Source organism: Mustela lutreola, chromosome 1 (assembly GCF_030435805.1).
Source record: "Mustela lutreola isolate mMusLut2 chromosome 1, mMusLut2.pri, whole genome shotgun sequence".
NCBI classification, from domain to species: Eukaryota; Metazoa; Chordata; class Mammalia; order Carnivora; family Mustelidae; genus Mustela; species Mustela lutreola.
This window is the reverse complement of record NC_081290.1, coordinates 283,088,928-283,107,565: the sequence shown is the minus strand read 5'-3', so window position 1 is coordinate 283,107,565 and position 18,638 is coordinate 283,088,928. Positions and strand designations below refer to the sequence as shown.

Sequence of the window (18,638 nt, the reverse complement as noted above, 5' to 3'; positions counted from 1 at the left end):
CTTGTGGCATTTGGGCCACCACACACTTCTTTCTCTTCCCCTCCCCCCCCCCTTCTGTCTTCCAAAAGCTGTCTTCTGGGGCTGTGCAGCTGAGAAAACAGGGCCCCCCCCCTCCCATTCCAATCCCTATTTCCAAGTATAGAGTGAGTATTTTCACTCCAGGAGGGGCAAACGCTCAATGGTGTCACCCCCTTGTCACGGAAACTCTCTCTAGTCCAGGAAGGTGCAACAAAAAAGAACCAAGCATCTTCTCCCCCGACACAACCCACACTTGCAGGGAAGAAGCTCTACTCCAGGCATGACAGACCTAAAATACTGGATCCCCAGGCTTCACACCCCAGCCGTCTCCTAGGACAGGTGTTGCGTGCCGGAAGGAAAAGTCCAGAAGACCTCAGGCTACTGTCCCCCTCCCCCACCAGCTTACAGAGAAGAGACTTTACTCATGATAATGGCTGCTCTCCCCACCCCTAAATCCCACAGGGTAAGACAGGGGTTCCAGCCCCGGTGGGTGGAAAGGCAGGCCATAAGGAGGAAGAGCTCCATGGTTCTACCGGAAGGAACTGATTTTATCTGGCACAATGGCAGCCTGTGGCTTGTCTTCTCATTCCCAGTTCCTAGGTAATAAAAAGTTGAGTTTTCCATCTTGGGCCTTTCTCGCTTCTTCTCTCTTGGACCAGTTAATCCTGAGGGAAACAGTGTTTCCATCTTTGGCCTTTCTCACTTCCTCTCTCTTGGATCAGTTATTCTGAGGGAAGCCGTGCTGTAAGCAGTCCCACCGAGAGGCCCACGTGGCGTGGAACCTTGTTCTCCAGCTGGGGAGGAGCTGAGGCCTGCCCATAGCCGCGTGAGGGAGCTTAGAATGGAACTTTCTTAAGCTTCGGCCTCCGCGGAGCCTCGAGTTGACCGCAGCCTTGCTTAACTCATTAAGTTAACTCATTAAGATGAGCTCATGAGAGAGACCACGAGCCAGAGCCCTCAATGAGGCCGCACCCAGATTCCAGGCACCCACAGAAGTTGCTAGAACACAGGAGATAGATAGCTTCATGACAATAGATTGCTAAACAGAGGACCAGTCCTAGCAGTCATTAAAACAAGTATAAAGCCTCTGCAAGTAACACAATGTGGTAGGGGTACAGGAAAAGACAGACCAGCAGAATAGAAGAGAAAATCTAATCGCAGTACAGGGGAAATCTGGAGTGGAACAGGAGGCACAGGCAGGATCTCAAATCCACCGGAGAAAAGGTGGCCTTTATAATAAATGGTGTGGGACCACCACCAGCTCTCTGGACAAAGAAGAGAAAAAAGACCCATTCTTTACACTCTAGCTGAGAATACACTTCGGGTGTATCAGGAATCGAAACGTCAAATATAAAACCATAGGAGTACTAGAAGAAAATATGAATGATTTCCTTATTCCCCTCTGAGTAGAGACGGCTTTTCTAACTCTGATTCAAAATCCAGAGATAGTAAAGGAGAAGATTAATAAATTCTACCACCTCATGTGAAGAAAAGAGCTTTGCCCGGTGAAAACATGAAGAAGCTGTGACGGCCATCTTGGGATCCTGAGAGGACAGGTCAGGAGACAAAAATCAACACGCTGAGAATGTCAGGGGAGAAAGATAAGAAAATCCTGGATCTCTGATGACATCATTGAGCCATTTAATTACCAGAGGCATTTACCACCTACTCGGGCTTCTCATCGTATGAAATAATAAACGTCCTTTATTTTAAAGCCTTCAGAAGAGGAGACTTTTGCTTGGGTTGAAATGATCTCATGCTAATCCTTGATTCACATAAAACATCCCAGCAAAAGGAACATTGTATACAAACTAGAAAACAAAAGCTTCTGAACAAAGGAAGACACCGGACAAATTAAGAGAAAACTTTTCAACCCATGTCCTTAGTATAGAAAGAACTATTACAAATTGTGAGGCAAAAGACTAAAACCCAGATTTTTAAAAATGGGGAAGAGATCGCAACAGAAAATTCACTGAATAAAAGAAATAAAAATCATTTTCAAACGTATGAAAAAATCTCCAAACTCAAATAAATCAAATTAAATCAACACCAAAACACCTACCAGATTGGTAAAAAGTAAACAATATGACAACATATTTTGTTGGTGAGGCTGTGGTGAAACAGACCTTCCCATGTTGCCAGTGGAAACGGGAACTGTGTGACCCTTCTGTAGGGAAATTTGGCACATCTAACAAAGCTACGTGTGTACTTACTTTGTGGCCCAGTAATGTCACTTCCAGGAATTTCCCCTGATGTACACCTCTAACAAAATGAAAATATATATGCATGAGGTTATTTATTGAAGCATTGTTTGTCATTGCAAATAATTGAAACACACTTTACATACTATGTCGTACATGGGAGATAAGTGAGGGGATTTGGTACATCCAGACAATGGAATACTATGCAGCTATAAAAGGGGGAAATGGGGGGCACCTGAATAGTCAGTTGGTTGAGTAACCAACTTGATTTTTCAGCTTGTCATGATCTCAGGCTCATGAGATCGAGCCCTGCATCAGACTCTGAGCTCAGCGTGGAGTCTGTTTGAGATTCTCTCTCTCTCTCTCCCCCGCTGCCCCTCCCTGCTCTCTCAAACAAATAAATAAATAAAATTTAAAAACAAAAAGAATGAAGAAAATCTCTATGAACCACAAGGGAGTAATTTCCACCATATAGGATGTTATCCTTTATGCAAGAAGGAGGGGCTATAAGGAAATATACCTGTATCTATCCATTTGTGCAAAAAAGAAAAAAAACAAGACAGATAAAACCAGAACTGATGACATTTATTACCTTTATGGAGTAGGTGGGAACAGGTTAGAAAGAAGCCAGGAATGGAAATAGCATAGAAGGGATTAGGGAGGAATGACCCTTCCCTGAGTGTGTTTTTGTATAGCGTTGACACTTAGATCCATGTTAATGTCTCCCTACCCCCAAAACAATAAATAAATAAAACCAACTGGACTATGGGGGGGGGTGCCCAAAAAGGAAAATAAATAGAAAGCATGAACTTCACTGCATGAAAAATAAGTAACATGGGGCACCTGGGTGGCTCAGTGGGTCAAGCCTCTGGTTATGATCCAAGGGTCCTGGGATCGAGCCCCGCATTAGACTCTGCTAGCAGGGAGCCTGCTTCCCCACCCCCAACCCGCCTGCCTCTCTGCCTACTTGTGATCTCTGTCACACAAATAAATAAATAAATAAATAGTCAAATAAATAAATAAATAAATCTTAAAAAAATAAGTAGCATAACCACACTGAAAGGAGTGGGGAAGACAAAAAATTCCCCTAAGTCACTTTAGATATCAGTATTTTGACCACATACTGTAAGGCAAAAGACAGAGGTACTGAACAACACAGGTATTATACTCGAATTACAGTATTTGTTTTTTAGACTGGTATGGGTTAGAATTCTGAAACTATCTAATGTATATACTTGTATTAAGCATTAAGTAACATCCTGTGGGTTTCTCACTGTTAGAATAAGGAAAAGGGTGTCTTGGATTGGAATCAAAAGCATTAGTATAAAGTCGTGATCTGCATATATGTTAAACACATATATAACATGACACATGTAAAACATGCATGTGATATATGTAAACACACACGCACACAGAGGAATAGATCTAGAAACAAAGAGATGTATGCAGGCATAATTATATCCCTACTCTACACACTGACAAGGCCTAGAGAAAATGGCCTCCAGCGGCCGTGAGCACGGCCAATATCCAGATCATAGTTCTTCAGTTCCATTCTCCAATAAACGTATTCCGGGCTCTTTGGAGAAATGGTTCGTTTCCAGGCTAGGGCAGTCCTGGTTGACATCATGAATTCAACATCATCGGAGACCCTGACCAAGAATGACCCACCTAAGCAGCTCCGAAATTCCTGACCCACAGAAACTATGAGACAATAAATATTTGTTGTTTTAAGCTACAAAGTTTTAGTATAACTGTTACATAACAATGAATAATGTGCCAATGATATGCAATTTGGAATCCTGGATTGGATTGTGGACAGAATTCTTTTTCTGTGGACAGAAAAAGACATTAATGGGACCATTGGCACAATTAAAACAAGATTTACAGATTAGCTAATAGTATTGTGGTGCTGTTCATTTCCGGTTTCAAGAACAGTCCTGTGGTTGTGTAAGATGTCAGCATTAAGAGTGGTTAGGTGACGGGTATACAGGAACTCTTTGCACTGTTTTTGCATTTTTTTGTAAGGCTGAAATTATTTCAAAATAAAGAGTTTTTTTAAAAAGAACCAAAATATGCCTAATGAAAGTTGAAGGAGTATAATAATAAAGAGCAGAAATTAATAAAAGAGGAAAAATTTTAAAGTCAAAATTGGGTTCTTTGATAATACCCATAAGATCAACAAACCTCTGGCAAGACTGATTCAGAGAAATTTTTAAAAGAGAAGGCACAGGGGGGCGGGTGGCTCAGTCATTAAGCATCTGCCTTTGGCTCAGGTCATGATCCCAGTGTCCTCAGATCAGGCCCTGCATAGGGCTCCCTGCTCAGCAAGAAGTCTGCTTCTCCCTCTCCCACTCCCCTGCTTGTGTTCCCTCTCTCGCTGTGTCTCTCTCTGTCAAATAAATAAGTAAAACTTAAAAAAACAAAGAGAGAGAGAGAAGGCACATATTAACAATAATAGGAATGAAAAGGGAGCTAATAACTACGGGTATTAGAAAATAAATATATGAGGATATTATAAACAACATTATGACAACTTTTATATTTATATTTTATATACGAAACATATACTGGAGTGCCTGGGTGGCTCAGTCAGTTAAGCCTCTGATTTGGTTTCAGCTCAGGTCATGATCTCACTGTTGTGAGATTAAGCCCCACATTGGGCTCTGAACTCAGCTTAGAGTCGGCTTGAGATCCTCTCCCTCTGACTCTCCCTCCACTTGCATTCTCTCTCTTTCTCTCTCAAATAAATAAATAACTGAATAAATAAAATCTTAAAAAGAAATATATTTATTTTATATACTTAGATTTGTTTACATGAAAGTAGACAAGTCCCTATAGAAAAATAGAATTCACCAAAACTAAAACAGATGGAAATAGAAATCCTGCTTAGTCCTATAACAGTAAACAAATTGAATCATTAGACAAAATCTTATAAAGAAAACTCCAGGCCTATATGGTTCCACCAGTAACTACAATTCAAAAAATAAATAATTACAATTATTTATTAACTACAATTCAAAAAATAAATAATTGCATCTCACACAAATCTTTCCAGGATATAGGGAAAAAAAAGAGGGCCCTTCCTCCACACATCATCAGGGTACCATACTTGATACCAAAAAGTCAATAAAGACTACATAAGAAATTCTTCAGTTTCAGAACATAGACATAAAAACCTCAAGCAAATCAATAGTAAACTGAATCTAATAATATATAGAAAAGATAACATATTGTGCGCAAATTAGATTTATTCTAAAAAGGCCAGGTTAGGGGCACCTGGGTGGCTCAATGGTTTAAGCATCTAACTCTTGATCTCAGCTCAGGTCTTGATCTCAGGGTCTTGAGTTCAGGCCCCGACATTGGGCTCCAAGCTGGGCATGGAGCCTTCTTAAAATCAATCGATCAATCAATCAAGAGGCCAGGTTAGAGATGAGAAATTTAATGAATGCAATTTAGCCATTTAACTTAGAGAGGAAAAATTGCAGCCCTTTAATGAAGGCACAGAGTGCATCTTCCCATGCCCAGTGAAACCCACCCCACAGGGCACATTGCAGCAGTAGCGGACATGTGGCCAAGAGTAATGGAAGAGGCAGGGTCTGGGCAGAAAGTCTGAGCCAGTTGTTGAAACAGGATCTAAATCCTGGGAGCTTTATTGGGCATGCAGTCAGCTTCATACTGAAAAAGAAAATCCATGGGGTGCCTGGGTGGCTCAGTGGGTTAAAGCCTCTGCCTTCAGCTCAGGTCATGATCCCAGGGTCTTAGGATCAAGCCCCATGTTGGACTCTTTGCTCCTCGGGGAGCCTGCTTCCCCCTCTCTCTCTCTGCCTGCCTCTCTGCCTACTTGTGATCTCTGTCTGTCAAATAAATAAATAAAATCTTTAAAAAAAAGAAAAAGAAAATCCTTTCAATTCTTAACTGGAATATTTTGACAAGCATCTTTAAAATAAAACAGCCACTCAAGTTTATGAGAAACATGATAGCGAGGGAATGACTTTAAAAATAATATAAATTAGGGTTGTGGGGGTCGGGGAGATGTGCTGGGAAGAGGAAATGGGTAAACAGCGATGTCACTGTTCTGGTTTTCGAGCCGGGTGTTTGTTATTTCACTCCATTGCTTATGTATATCTGACATCAATTATTTCGTACATACCAAATATTTCATAATTTTAAAAAGTGAACTCAGGCTTCTTCTCAACTTGTAGTCTCTGGGATTCCCCATCTTAGAGAATAATTCTATCTTCCACCCAGAAGCCTGGGGCTGCTTGGCTCTTCCTTTTTTCTCTCTCCCCCAGTTACTCAGATACCACCTCCTGGCCCTCTCTTGCCTTCGGGGTGTCTGTCCACCCTCCCTAGACCAGACCAGGCTGTTTTTATCTCCGTCTGAATGCTGCATCAGCTTCCTGACCACTCTTCCTGCTCCAGCGGCCACCCCCTTCCCTCCGCCAGTCCCTCCCTCTGCTGCGGCCATGATGACATTTCCCAGAGCAGACCTGCTCCTCCTCCTCCAGCTTAAACCCTGCAGCATCTCCCCACTGACCCTCTTCTGGCTGTTTATTTTTTTTTTTTTTTAAGATTTTATTTATTTATTTGAAAGACAGAGATCACAAGTAGGCAGAGAGGCAGGCAGAGAGAGAGGAAGAAGCAGGCTCTCTGCCGAGCAGAGAGCCCGATGCGGGGCTCGATCCCAAGACCCCGGGATCATGACCTGAGCTGAAGGCAGAGGCTTTAACCCACTGAGCCACCCAGGCGCCCCTCTTCTGGCTGTTTACAAGGCCAAGCGTGCTCAGTCCTCACTCCCCTCTTCAGACTCATTTTCAGCCGTTCTGTGCCTCACTCCGCAAGCTCATCACTCAGGGATTTTCCTTGTTTCCTATAATTCAACCACACTTTTGGACCAGAGGGTCTTCCTACTGATCCCTGTTCCTCTTCCCCTTCCCCCCACCACATGCTCTAATTCTCTTCCAGTTCTATCCTAAATGTCATTTCCTCATCCCATTTTTCATTATTTTTTATTACTCATTACCAGCTGTGGTCTTTGAAAACTGTCCTAACCATCTCCCTCACTTCCTATATCCCAGACTTCCAGCCCAGTGCAGATCTCCAGGGAGCTCCAAGGCTGCCCAGGGGATGGCAGAGCCACAAGATGGAAGGAGCCTGGGCTCTTGAGTAACCGGGTGGAAGCCTGCCCTCCAATTGTTCCTCTCTCTATTGAAGATACAGATGTATTTGTTATCTGCTGTTGTATAAAAGTTATCCCAGAACTTTCAAAAAAGAATCTACTACCTTGCTGTTCCATGCATTAGGCAGTTCAGGAGAAACAGAGCTAGGAAGTTCAACTCACTGTGTCTCGTGAGGTTTGCAGTCAAGATGTCAGCCAGAACTACCATCATTGGAAGGTTTGGTAGAGGCCGGAGGTTTGCAGGGGGTCCCCCTCTTTGTGGGCTCATTCACATGGCTGGGGGCTGCAGGGCCTCCATTGCACACCACATGGTCCTGTCCAGAGTGCTGCTTGCTTGTCTTCCTGCCATGGCATCTGGCTTCCCCCAGAGTGAGTTGACCCAAGACAGAGAGCACACTGGAAGCCAAGTCTCACAAGTCAAGCCATCACTTTTGTTTGAATCTACTCATTAAAAGCGAATTACTGAGCCCAGTTCGCACTCAAGGAGAGGGGAATTGGGGCCACCTCTTGAAAAGAGGGGTATCAAGAATGCATGGATGTATCCTAGAAAGGCCACACCCTGGCTGAACCCATTCGTCCATCTACGTGGTTCCTGCACCTGAGGAGAAGCAAGTCAGATAACCCGAGGGCTGTCTCTGGTCTCACTGTGACCTTGGGATGCAGGAGTCCCTGGGCACACACCTCCTGGAGTTCTTCTTGTTTCTCTATTCAGATCCTGGTCCTTCCCTCTGAGAGAACTGGTCGCCAACTTCTCCTCCCTGCTCCCACCTCCACACACATTCCCTTGTCCTGTTCCCATATCTCCCTGAACCCATATCCGTGCACACTTCCCACAGGGACAGAAAGACGGACTCTCCTCCCTTCAGCCATGCGGGGTCCCCCTCATCTGTTCCACCTCCCCTCCGCTCTTGATTTTCCAAAGTCAACACTTCCCTGTGTGTTTCCTTGTTTATTAGTTGTCCGTGGTCTGGAAGCTCCAGGAGGAGAGGTTTTGTTCATGAATGCGTTCTCTACACTGAGCACAGGGCTGGCTCATAGTGGGCACTTGGTGAATACTTGCTGGGTAACTGGTTGATGAGCATTAAGGAGGCACATGATCTGATGAGTCCTGGGTGTCATACGCAACTGATGAATTATTGAACACTACATCTGAAACTAACAAGGTACTCTATGTTGGCTAACTGAATTTCAGTTTAAAAAAATACTTGCTGGATAAAGAAATGACTGAATCGGGGGAGCAGGGGGACTCCATTCTCATGGTAAAGAGGTAGGAGGAAAATTATGGGTCCCAAATTTCCTGCACTGTGCAAGAAGGTTCATGAGGGCAGAAAGTGTGCTTTTGCTCCCTACTGAGTCCCCAGCACACAGCCCTGTGCCTGGCATGTAACGGGCCCTACAAATGTGTGCTGATTGCCCAAGCTAGCAATTTATTGCCCCTAATACCTTTCTTTGTCTATAAAACACTTTCATAACAGTTGCTATCCCTGGACCTGTCCTTAGCCCAGTCCTATACTATGTCCCTTTCATAGATGCCCTCAGGGTCTCGATTCAGAGTTATGACATGGTCTCACACCTGGCCACCTGCCCCCTGCAACGGGCAGAGACTTGAGCTCCCTGGCCCTGCTCTGCCCTCCAAGGACACTCAGGTTGTGTAGCCCAGCGGTGACTGCTCCCTGGTTTTGTCCAAAGACTGTGGGTAATGAGTGAACCCCAGACACTGCTTGAAAGGGTGGGTGGAACTCACCACAGTTCATGGGGAGAGTTGGGTGCAGACAGTGGGGGCTCTTGGATCACAAGAAGTGCTGGGGAGTGTTGGGAAACCAGACAATGTCCCAATGGTATCCTTAGTGTCCTAGCTCGGCCACTCTCCAGCAGGGTGGCTCTGACTAAGTTCTCTAGCCACTCTGAGCTTCTGCTTTCTCATCAATAAAATGGTAACTTGGGGCACCTGGCTGGCTCAGTCACTACAGCATGCAACTCTTGAACTCGGGATCATGAGTTCAAGCCCCACTTTGGGCTAAGAGTTTACTTCAGAAAAAAAATGGCAATTTGTCACGGGGATTGAGAAAATGGATATGTTGCAAAGTAAAGAGATGGTGAGGCCAACCTGGGTTTAAATCCTGACTTTGTCTTTCCCTATTAGCTGCACAAACCTCAGGCAAGTTACCTAATCTTTCTGTACCTCAGTTTCCCCATCCATGACAGAGGCAGGATAATAGTGCCTGGCTCATAGGATTGCAATGAGCCAAGCATACAGTCAGAGCTCAGCATACGTGGGCTGTGTGATAATCCTTACAATTTACAACACACACACACACACACAACACTCTGCCCTGACAGAGGTCCCAGACACAGGAGCAATGACAATATAGGGTCAGATGAGATTGCCCTCCCATTGGCTCAGGGCCATGGGCACCAAGAAAAGGGAGAGAGTCACTTGGGTTTACAGCCGATGCTTGAAAGTATCTTTGGAGGTGCACTAAGCATTTTCTGCGCAAACAGGAGGAGGAAAGCATCTCATACAAAGGGGAAACGAAAGAGAAGAAGGCTACACTGAAGAGACCAAGCAGAGCATGAGGAATGAGGACAAGTTAAGTCTGGCCACGACACAAAGTGCGTGAGCGACAGTGGGGGCGGCAGGCTGAGGCAGATCACCGGGGAATCCGAATGCCCAGGGAGCGGACGGGGGTGTAGCCATCTGGCTCCCGTGGCATCCGTCCCAGCCTCCTCCTAGCTGCCTTCTTGGACTTGCAGAGGTTGGAATGAAGGAAAAAAAAAAAAAAAAAAAGTTCCAGCTGTTTAGCTGCAAGCTGGAATCACGTGAGACTTAACTCTGGAACTTAACTTTGGAACGGAGTGAAATGGAGCCCCACCCCCACCCCCCCTGCATTCTCCTGGTGTGGCTCCAGCACAGACGTGTGACTCTGGAACCCCTGCACTGTGGAGGCTTCCAAGTCCCTGGATGGCAGGGACACCTCACAGGGACAGCGGTGTAGGCACTGACTGGAACCCTGCCCAGGAAATGAGGTAGGAGAATCCGAACAATAACAACAAAAACAAAACAAAACAAAAGAAACAAACAAACAAAAAAAAAAACAAAAAAACCCAAAAGAGAAAAAAAACACACAAACATAAAAACAATTTCAATAGAAACTGTCCCCTCAATCCTCCATGAAACTGCAGCCCCATGTCCCGGGCGGTCAGCTCCAAGTCAGTGAATGTGCCCACCCATCTGTGTATCCATCCAAACCAATGTCTAGTCACTCCTTCAATATCTACTGAACTCGTGTTGTGTCCCAGGCCCTGGACCTGGGGCTGGGAACGGCGAGACAAACCAGATATCATGCCCACTTTGGTTTTGGTTATCTGTTGCTGTGGAACAGACCCCCCTCAAACTGGAAGGTTTGTAACAATAATCATCATGTGTTTCCTTACAATTTTGCCATTTGGGCAAGGGTGGAAAGCTCTTTCCTCTGGCACGTGGCATCATCTAGGGCGGCCCGATATTTTCCCAGCAGAGGACGGGTTTATTCAGCAATCACTGAGAATTACAACAGGGGACAAGCAACCTCCAGCAAACCACCAGCAAGTCCCTGACCCCAGGAGAGGACCACTCTTTTATAGAGGCAAGGGGGGAGTTGGGGGTTACAAACTCAAAGTCCATTGGAGTAAATTGGGAGCTTGAAGTGCAGTCGCTTCTCAATGGCTGAGCTCTGTCTGTCGTTGGCTGGGCTGTTGCTGGGGCAAGAAGAAATTTCCCTGACCCTCGCTTGGAGAGTACAGGGGTAACCACTTGCGCAGTCTGCCTTTTCCGGTTGGGTCTGCGGTGGACAGCTAGCGCCGGGCCCAAGAGCGCCCCCTGCCGGCCTCCTGGCTCCATTCTCAGCGAAGTTTCCTTTTCTTAATTTTCACACCGGCATGGACTTAGTCTAGAGAAGAAACAGAATGTCATAAACGTATGTCAGATAAATGATGGGACAAATTCCTGAAATGTGCCTCTGGAGCCAATACCCAGCTGAACGGAGGAGTGGGCATGGCTTCTCAAGGAGTGCCAAGAATGCCTCATTTCAACACGTGTCCCAAGGAACAAAGCTAAATGCCCACAGAGCTGGGACAGATAATGAGCAGCAGTGACCTTGGCCGCTGGCCCCATCCAAGCAGCTGTAACCCGGAAGTGGGCCCGACGGGTCAAGTTTCCTGGAGGAGCCAGACATCCTTACTTCTTATGCGAAATCTTACACGTTTTAAGCAATGACAACTAATTGATAAAAAATTGTCAGTGCCGTATTGGGCAAATGAAACTCAACCACAGGCCAGATGTGCCTATGGGCAGGCAGCTCAGATCTCTGGTCTGAAGGCTGTTTGCCCTCCAGAATGCCAATGGTGCCCTCCTCGACGAAGTTTCAGGCTAACCCTGCCACGCAGCTCCCAGCAACCCAGGATTGCTGCTGCCCTTATTTTTAAAATCTTTTTCTGCTTATGAAAGGAATCCCCTTTCTTGGTGAAAAACTCAAACCTTACAGAAATTCCAAACACATCCCATAACACAGATCTAATCCTCTCTCCACCTTCCACCCACGCAACCACCCGTCACAGTTGGTGAATATTCTTGCAGATATTTTCAGAGTAATTTTTTTTTTCAGTTCACAAAATTGAAATCTTACTGTATAACCATGTTACAATCTTTTTTCACAATAACATAGAATAGACCACTTTTACATTGATGTAAACTCATCCTTCTTAATGCCTGCGTTTAGGAGACACGGTGGTCAAGGTGAATGATTATGGAATCAGATAGACCTGCGTTCAAACCCTGTGTCCTACTACTTTGATACTAAGTGACTGGTCCAGTGGCCCAAGTTCTCTGAGCCTCGGTTTCCTCACCTATAAAATGAGAGAAGTAATGTCGTCTACCTTGCCAGGATGGGTTAGATGAATTTTAGTTGCTACCGTAACTGTTCTGCTCTTTGGTTATATAAATTTCATCATTGGCCTATTGATGGGCATGTAGGTTGTTTCTAAATTTTCTCTATTATAAACTGCACTTTGGGGAATTCTTTTTTTTTTTTTTTTTTTTTTTTTTTTAAGGGGAATTCTTTGTCAAGATGATTCCTAGAATTGAAATTGCTGGGTCATGGGGTATCTACATTTTTTTTTTTGACTCATTGAAATCCTCAAAATCATTTTATAAATAGTTATACAAGTAATAGATGAATATATTCTTTCATATGGTTTTAAGCTGCTCATAAGCCTGCAGGGCAAAACAGCCATCTCTCATTGCAACACTCCTCCCCCCATCCCACCTCCTCCTCTTTTCCCTAGAGATGTGCCCTTTATTTATTTTTCTTTTTTTCTTTAAGTAGGCTCCATGCCCAGCATGGAGCCCAACATGGGGCTTGAACTCACGACCCTGAAATCAAGGCCTGAGCTGAGATCAAGAGCCGGATGCTTAATAGACTGAGCCTCCCAGGCACCCCTCGGTGTCCCTTTTAAAAGTGTATTCTTTGTCAATAGGTGCATGTAATATATAATGTGTTTATAAATACACACAGAGGGTTTATTTTTTCTTTATATCAATGAGGCCATACTTCTAACATTATTCTGGGAGTTACTTTTTAACCTAATAAAATGAGAAATTTTTCTGCATCAGGATATGGAGACTTACCTCATTCTTACTATGTAAAGAACTATTACAGACTACAAAAAGAGAAAAATGTAGGAGTGCCTGGATGACTTAGTCAGTGGGACACGTAACTCTTGATGTCAAGGTTGTGGTTTCGAGCCCCATGTGTGGTGTAGAGATTGCTGAAAAATAAAATCTTAAAAAAAAAATGTAGACCCATCTATGTATCCTCCACCAGCTTAGGAAAGGAAGAGGGGTTTTTTCTTCTTTTTTTAAATATTTTATTTATTTGGAGAGAGAGAGAGCAGGAGGGAGGGGCAAAGAGAGCGGAGAGAAAGAAATCTCAAGCAGACTCCTCGCTGAGTCTGGAGCCTGACGCGGGGTTTGATTCCAGGACCCTGAGATCATGACCTGAGCCGAAGGCAGAGGCTTAACCCACTGAGCCACGCAGGCACCCCTGTTTGTTTGTTTTCTATCGTAATCTTTACACCCAATGTGGGGCTCGAACTCACAACCCCAAGGTCAAGAGTCACACACTCTTCCAACTGAGCCATCCAGTCATCCCCACATATATGTACATTTTAAAATAAACTCTTAAGGGACGCCTGGGTGGCTCAGTTGGTTAAGCAGCTGCCTTCGGCTCAGGTCATGATCCCAGCGTCCTGGGATCGAGTCCCACATTGGGCTCCTTGCTCCACAGGGAGCCTGCTTCTCCCTCTGACTCTTCCTTCTACTCTGTCTACCTGTGCTCGCTCTCACTCACTCTCTCTCTGACAAATAAATAAATAAAATCTTTAAAAAAAAAAAAAAAAAAAAAAAAATAAACTCTTAAGTTCCATGAAAAAGTCTTTTGATTTAGATTGAAATTTTAGGTCAATTTGCAGGAGAGCTGAGATTTCCTGCCAGAAACGCACGAGGTACCAGTATCTCCACATCCTTGCTTATAGTTGTCATGGTTGTTCTTTTTGTGTCTTTTTTATTGTAACCATCCTAACGGATGTGAAGTGATCTCCTTGTGGTTTGGATTTGCATCTCCTTCATGTATCTATTGGCCTTTTCTTCTCTGAAGAAATTTCTGTTCAATTCCTTTGCCATTTTTGAATTGTGTTGTCTTTTGAATTGAGTTTTAAGAATTCTTTTTATATGCTAGATACAAGTCTTTTATCAAATATATGATCTGAAAATTTTTTTTCTTATTCTGTGAGTTGTCTCTTCAATTTCCTGATGGTTTCTTTTGAAGCACAGAAGTTCTAAATTTTCATGATGTCCAATTTATCTAGTTTTCCTTACATTGCTGTGCTTTTGTTGTCATATCCAAAAAACCATTATCTAACCCAAGGTCATGAAGATTTATGCCTGTTTTTTTTCCTAAGACTTTCATAGTTTTAGGTCTTACATTTAGGCCTTTGATCCATTTTGAGCTAATTTTTGGTGTATGGCGTGAGGTAGGGTTCCCAGCACCATTTGCTGACAAGACTAATTCTCTCCCACTGCATCGTGTTGGCACCCTTGTTGATAATCAATTGACTATAAATATTTGTGTTTATTTCTGGACTTTTAATTCTACTCCATTGCTTTATTTGTCTATCCTCTTATCAGTACTACATAATCTTGATTATTGTGGCTTGGTACTAAGTTTTAAAATCAGGAGGTATGAGCACTCCAGCCTTCTTCTTCCTCTTCAAGAGCATTTTCTCTATTCTGGGTCTCATGCATTTGCAGATGAATTTGAAGATCATCTTGTCAATTTTTGCACTGAAGGCAACAGGGATTTTGACAGGGACTAGATGAATTTAATTTAGATCAATTTTGAGGACGATGCCATCTACCAATATTAAGTCCTATAATCCATACATATGAGATGTTTCTCAATTTATTTAGATGTTTAATTTCTATCAACAATATTTTGTAATATTCAGTGTACCAGCCTTACACTTCTCTTGTTCAATTTATTTATAAGGATTTTATTCTTTTTGGTGCATTGTGAATGGAATTTTCTTGATCTCATTTGTGGATTGTTCATTGCTAGTGAATAAAACTACAATTGATTTTTACACATTGGTTTCTATCCTGCAACCTTGGGGAACTCATTTACTATTTTTTGATGGATTCCTTAGGATTTTCTACATACAAGATCCTGTCATTTGCAAATAGAGATACTTTTATTTCTTCTTTTCCAACTAGATGGTTTTTATTTATTTTCTTGCCTAAATACCCTGACTAAAACTTTCAGTATAATACTAAATAGAAGCGACAAGTGTGGACATTTTTTTCTTGTATCCAGTCTTAGAGGGAAAGTGCTCAGTCTTTTACCATTATTGTAATGTTAGCTTGCATTTTTCATACATGCCATTTATACGGTTCAGGAAGTCCTAACAGATTCCTGGCTTTGGTTTTGTTTGTTTGTTTGTTTGTTTGTTTTTTAAGATTTTATTTATTTGAAGGACACCTGGATAGCTCAGTGGGTTAAGCCTCTGCCTTCAGCTCAGGTTATAATCTCAAGGCCATGGGATGGAGCCCCGCATCTGGCCCTCTGCTTAGCAGGGAGCCTGCTTCCCCCCACCCCCACCTGCCTCTCTGCCTACTTGTTCTCTGTGTGTGTGCGTCAAATAAATAAATTTTTTTAAAAAAATTTTTTAAAGATTTTATTTATTTGAGTGAGAGACAGAGTGCGGATGGCGGAGGGGCAGAGGGAGAGGGAGAAGCAGCCTCCCTGCTGAGCTGGGAGCATGACTCCAGTCTCTATCCCAGGACTCTGAGATCATGACTTGAGCCGAGGTCAGATGCTTAACCAACTGAGCCACTGAGGTGCCCTCCATTGGGCTCCCTGCTCAGTGGGGAGTCTGCTTTTCCCTCTCCCTCCTCCCCTCCCCCTAGCTCATTCAATAACAGAGGTGCTAGGGTGATCCTTTTAGACCTAAGAAGAGGGCCCGCCACCTCCATTCAGCACCCCCAATGGCTCCTCCTGTCATTCAAAGTAAAAGCCAAAGTCCTTATAATGGCTAATGCCATCTGGTTCTTCCTCCTCCTCCCACTTACCCTTTTGCTATTTCCACTCCAGCCATACTCACCTCCTCCCAACAACCCAGGACAGGTCCACTCTTCACCAACGGTGACTCTTTACCCAGGGGTCCCTTTGGCTCATGCCCCTTCCTCCTTCAAGTCTTTGTTTAGCTTCTCACTTACACTGCAACCTGCTTCAAGGAGCCCCACCACACTCCTGATCTCCTTCATTCCCCTCTTGTTTTGCCTACAGCTTATTACCTACTTATTACCTCCCAGCACAGTAGCGAATTCCCTTATATCATGTATCTGGTTTTTTTTTTTTTTTTTTTTAAAGATTTTATTTATTTATTTGACAGAGAGAAATCACAAGTAGACGGAGAGGCAGGCAGAGAGAGAGAGAGAGAGGGAAGCAGGCTCCCTGCTGAGCAGAGAGCCCGATGCGGGACTCGATCCCAGGACCCCGAGATCATGACCTGAGCCGAAGGCAGCGGCCCAATCCACTGAGCCACCCAGGCGCCCTCATGTATCTGGTTTATCATCCATCACACCCACCAAGGTAAAACTTCACAAAGGCAGAGATTGTCATTATGTTCACTGATATCCTGAGTTCCTAGAACAGGCTGCATCTGACAGGTTTGCAGACAACTGAATAAATGATTTAATTACCAGTTTGGGTGTGGGGACAGATGGGAAAGGGAGAGGATGAACAAGATGCCCAGGTTTCTGAAGCCAGGGCAGGGGTGGAGAACTACGAACACTAAAATTTAAAAAAAAAAAAAAAATAGATATTTCAGCTGGAGACCAGACCTGGGAGTCATCAGCACCTGGGTGGGAGTATGGAGTCCACAGGAGCAGAGGGCATTATGCAGAGAAAACAAACAGAAGGGACCAATATGGACACCAATATCTAGGACAGACGAGATAGGACAGACAGAGGAGAGGATGCACAGCCAGGAAGAAAAGCAGAGGCCTGTGGGATCACAGAATCTCAGGTATGAGACTTCTTGGGAGAGAGGTCGAGTCAGGCAAGAAGGGAAAGTTGACCGCTGGATGCAGTCACTAGAAAGTAACACATGGCCTTGTCGGGGAGCCAACTCTGTAACAGGTTACAGGCTAAACTTGTCAGGCCAATTCAGGAGGTGATGAAGGTGGCTGAGGCCAACAGGATGGGAATTTAGCGTCAGACAGACCCAACGCCAATCCAGGAACAGGTCTTGTTAAACCTCTGAACCTCCATTAATCCACGTACAAAATGAGAATGGCACCTCGTAGCCCATACGCTTTGGTGACTGATTGCTACCCAAGACGGAAGAAATGCAAGATACAAATTGGGTGTACTGGCTTCATTCTGTCAATGAGCAGACTGGTTTGGCTGCGATTGAGACACAAACTGAAATAATGCGCAGCTCAAGACCTGTTGTAGCTGCGGTTATGGCCGGGGAGCGGACAATACAAGGCAGAGCTGTAGGCACAGGGAAACTGAAGTCGAGCCCTTTGCATAGAACACTATTCCAAATCAGCCGGTGTTAAAGATCTGCCTTCTTAGTCCTAGACACAACAGCTTGCGCCTCTCTTTTGTGGCGCAGCAAACGTTCCCCTTGGGCAGACACAGATCACCCGCCCACGGACTGTACCCCCCTGCACCCCACCCCTCCCAGCCAGCTGTCCGCCCACCGGGCTCGGACCTAGACCTAGGCAACGCTGCCTTTAGCGCCTAGCAACCGCTCACCTGCTACGCTCTCTCCATAGGCCGGCCAGTCTCTTTCCTTTTTCTTATTGGTCCGCGTAACTCTATCTCGGCCAATTAGCAGCAGCCACGGGGACCCAACACACTCCCACACAATTTGGGGGTGATCATGAAGGAGCAAATTTTTCTTTTCTGAACCTAGTTCTCCAGGAAAGCATCTGATTTGCTGTGAAATCTTCTGGAGTGAGACCCTAAGACATTTTATTTCTCTAAGACATTTTATTTCTCTTAAGCCCGTAATGTCGGTCCCTGGCACACTCCCCCCCCCAAAATGGTACGGCCCGCACAAAGCCCCACCTTCCTCCCCTCCCTGAGAGCCCGAGTCCTCCTCTAGGCTGAGTCCGCTCAGAGACGGAGACGATACCATCTGGGACTAATAGTCGGGGGGACTCCAGCCACCTGCCGGGCTACCCTATTCCGCTGCGACCACCTCTCGTACCTCTTGCTCCGGCCGTGGGCGCGACGCCTGGGTACAGTGGTGGGGCCACCGCTGTCGGCCCCACGGAGGGTGCGCGGTGCGGCCAACGGAAGGGTGCACTTGGTACGACCCACTCGGCGCCACGCCGGAAGTGAGGTGTCTGACTCCCGAAGTTCCGGCTCGCAGGGGGTGGGCAGTGTTGTTAACCGGAGCCGCCTCCGCAGTTGCGGGGATCGAGCGGGCTCGCGGCGCTGGGCTCCTGGTGAGTCGGCCGGGGTCGGGCCCGGGTTGTGGTTGGGAGTCGGGACCTGGGCCCTCCCCTTGAGGGCTCCGGGGTCGGCGCGCCCCCTGAGCCCCGCTCGCGGCTTGTCAGCTGGTGGTGGACCTCAGGCGCCCGCGCGGCCGCTCTTCAGAGGCCGGGCCCCGCCTGCGACGCTCGCTGCTCC

At 45.2% G+C, this 18,638-nt stretch overlaps 1 long non-coding RNA gene across 1 annotated transcript; it reads right to left on the bottom strand.

Moving 5' to 3' along the window:
• Window positions 1–10,904: 10,904 nt before the first annotated feature.
• LOC131815198 (uncharacterized) lies at window positions 10,905–18,337 on the bottom strand. The gene is made up of 2 exons (XR_009347602.1): window positions 18,214–18,337; window positions 10,905–11,327 (listed from the first exon to the last, which is right to left on the bottom strand). It is a non-coding gene; the product is annotated as an uncharacterized LOC131815198 (long non-coding RNA).
• Window positions 18,338–18,638: the final 301 nt, after the last annotated feature.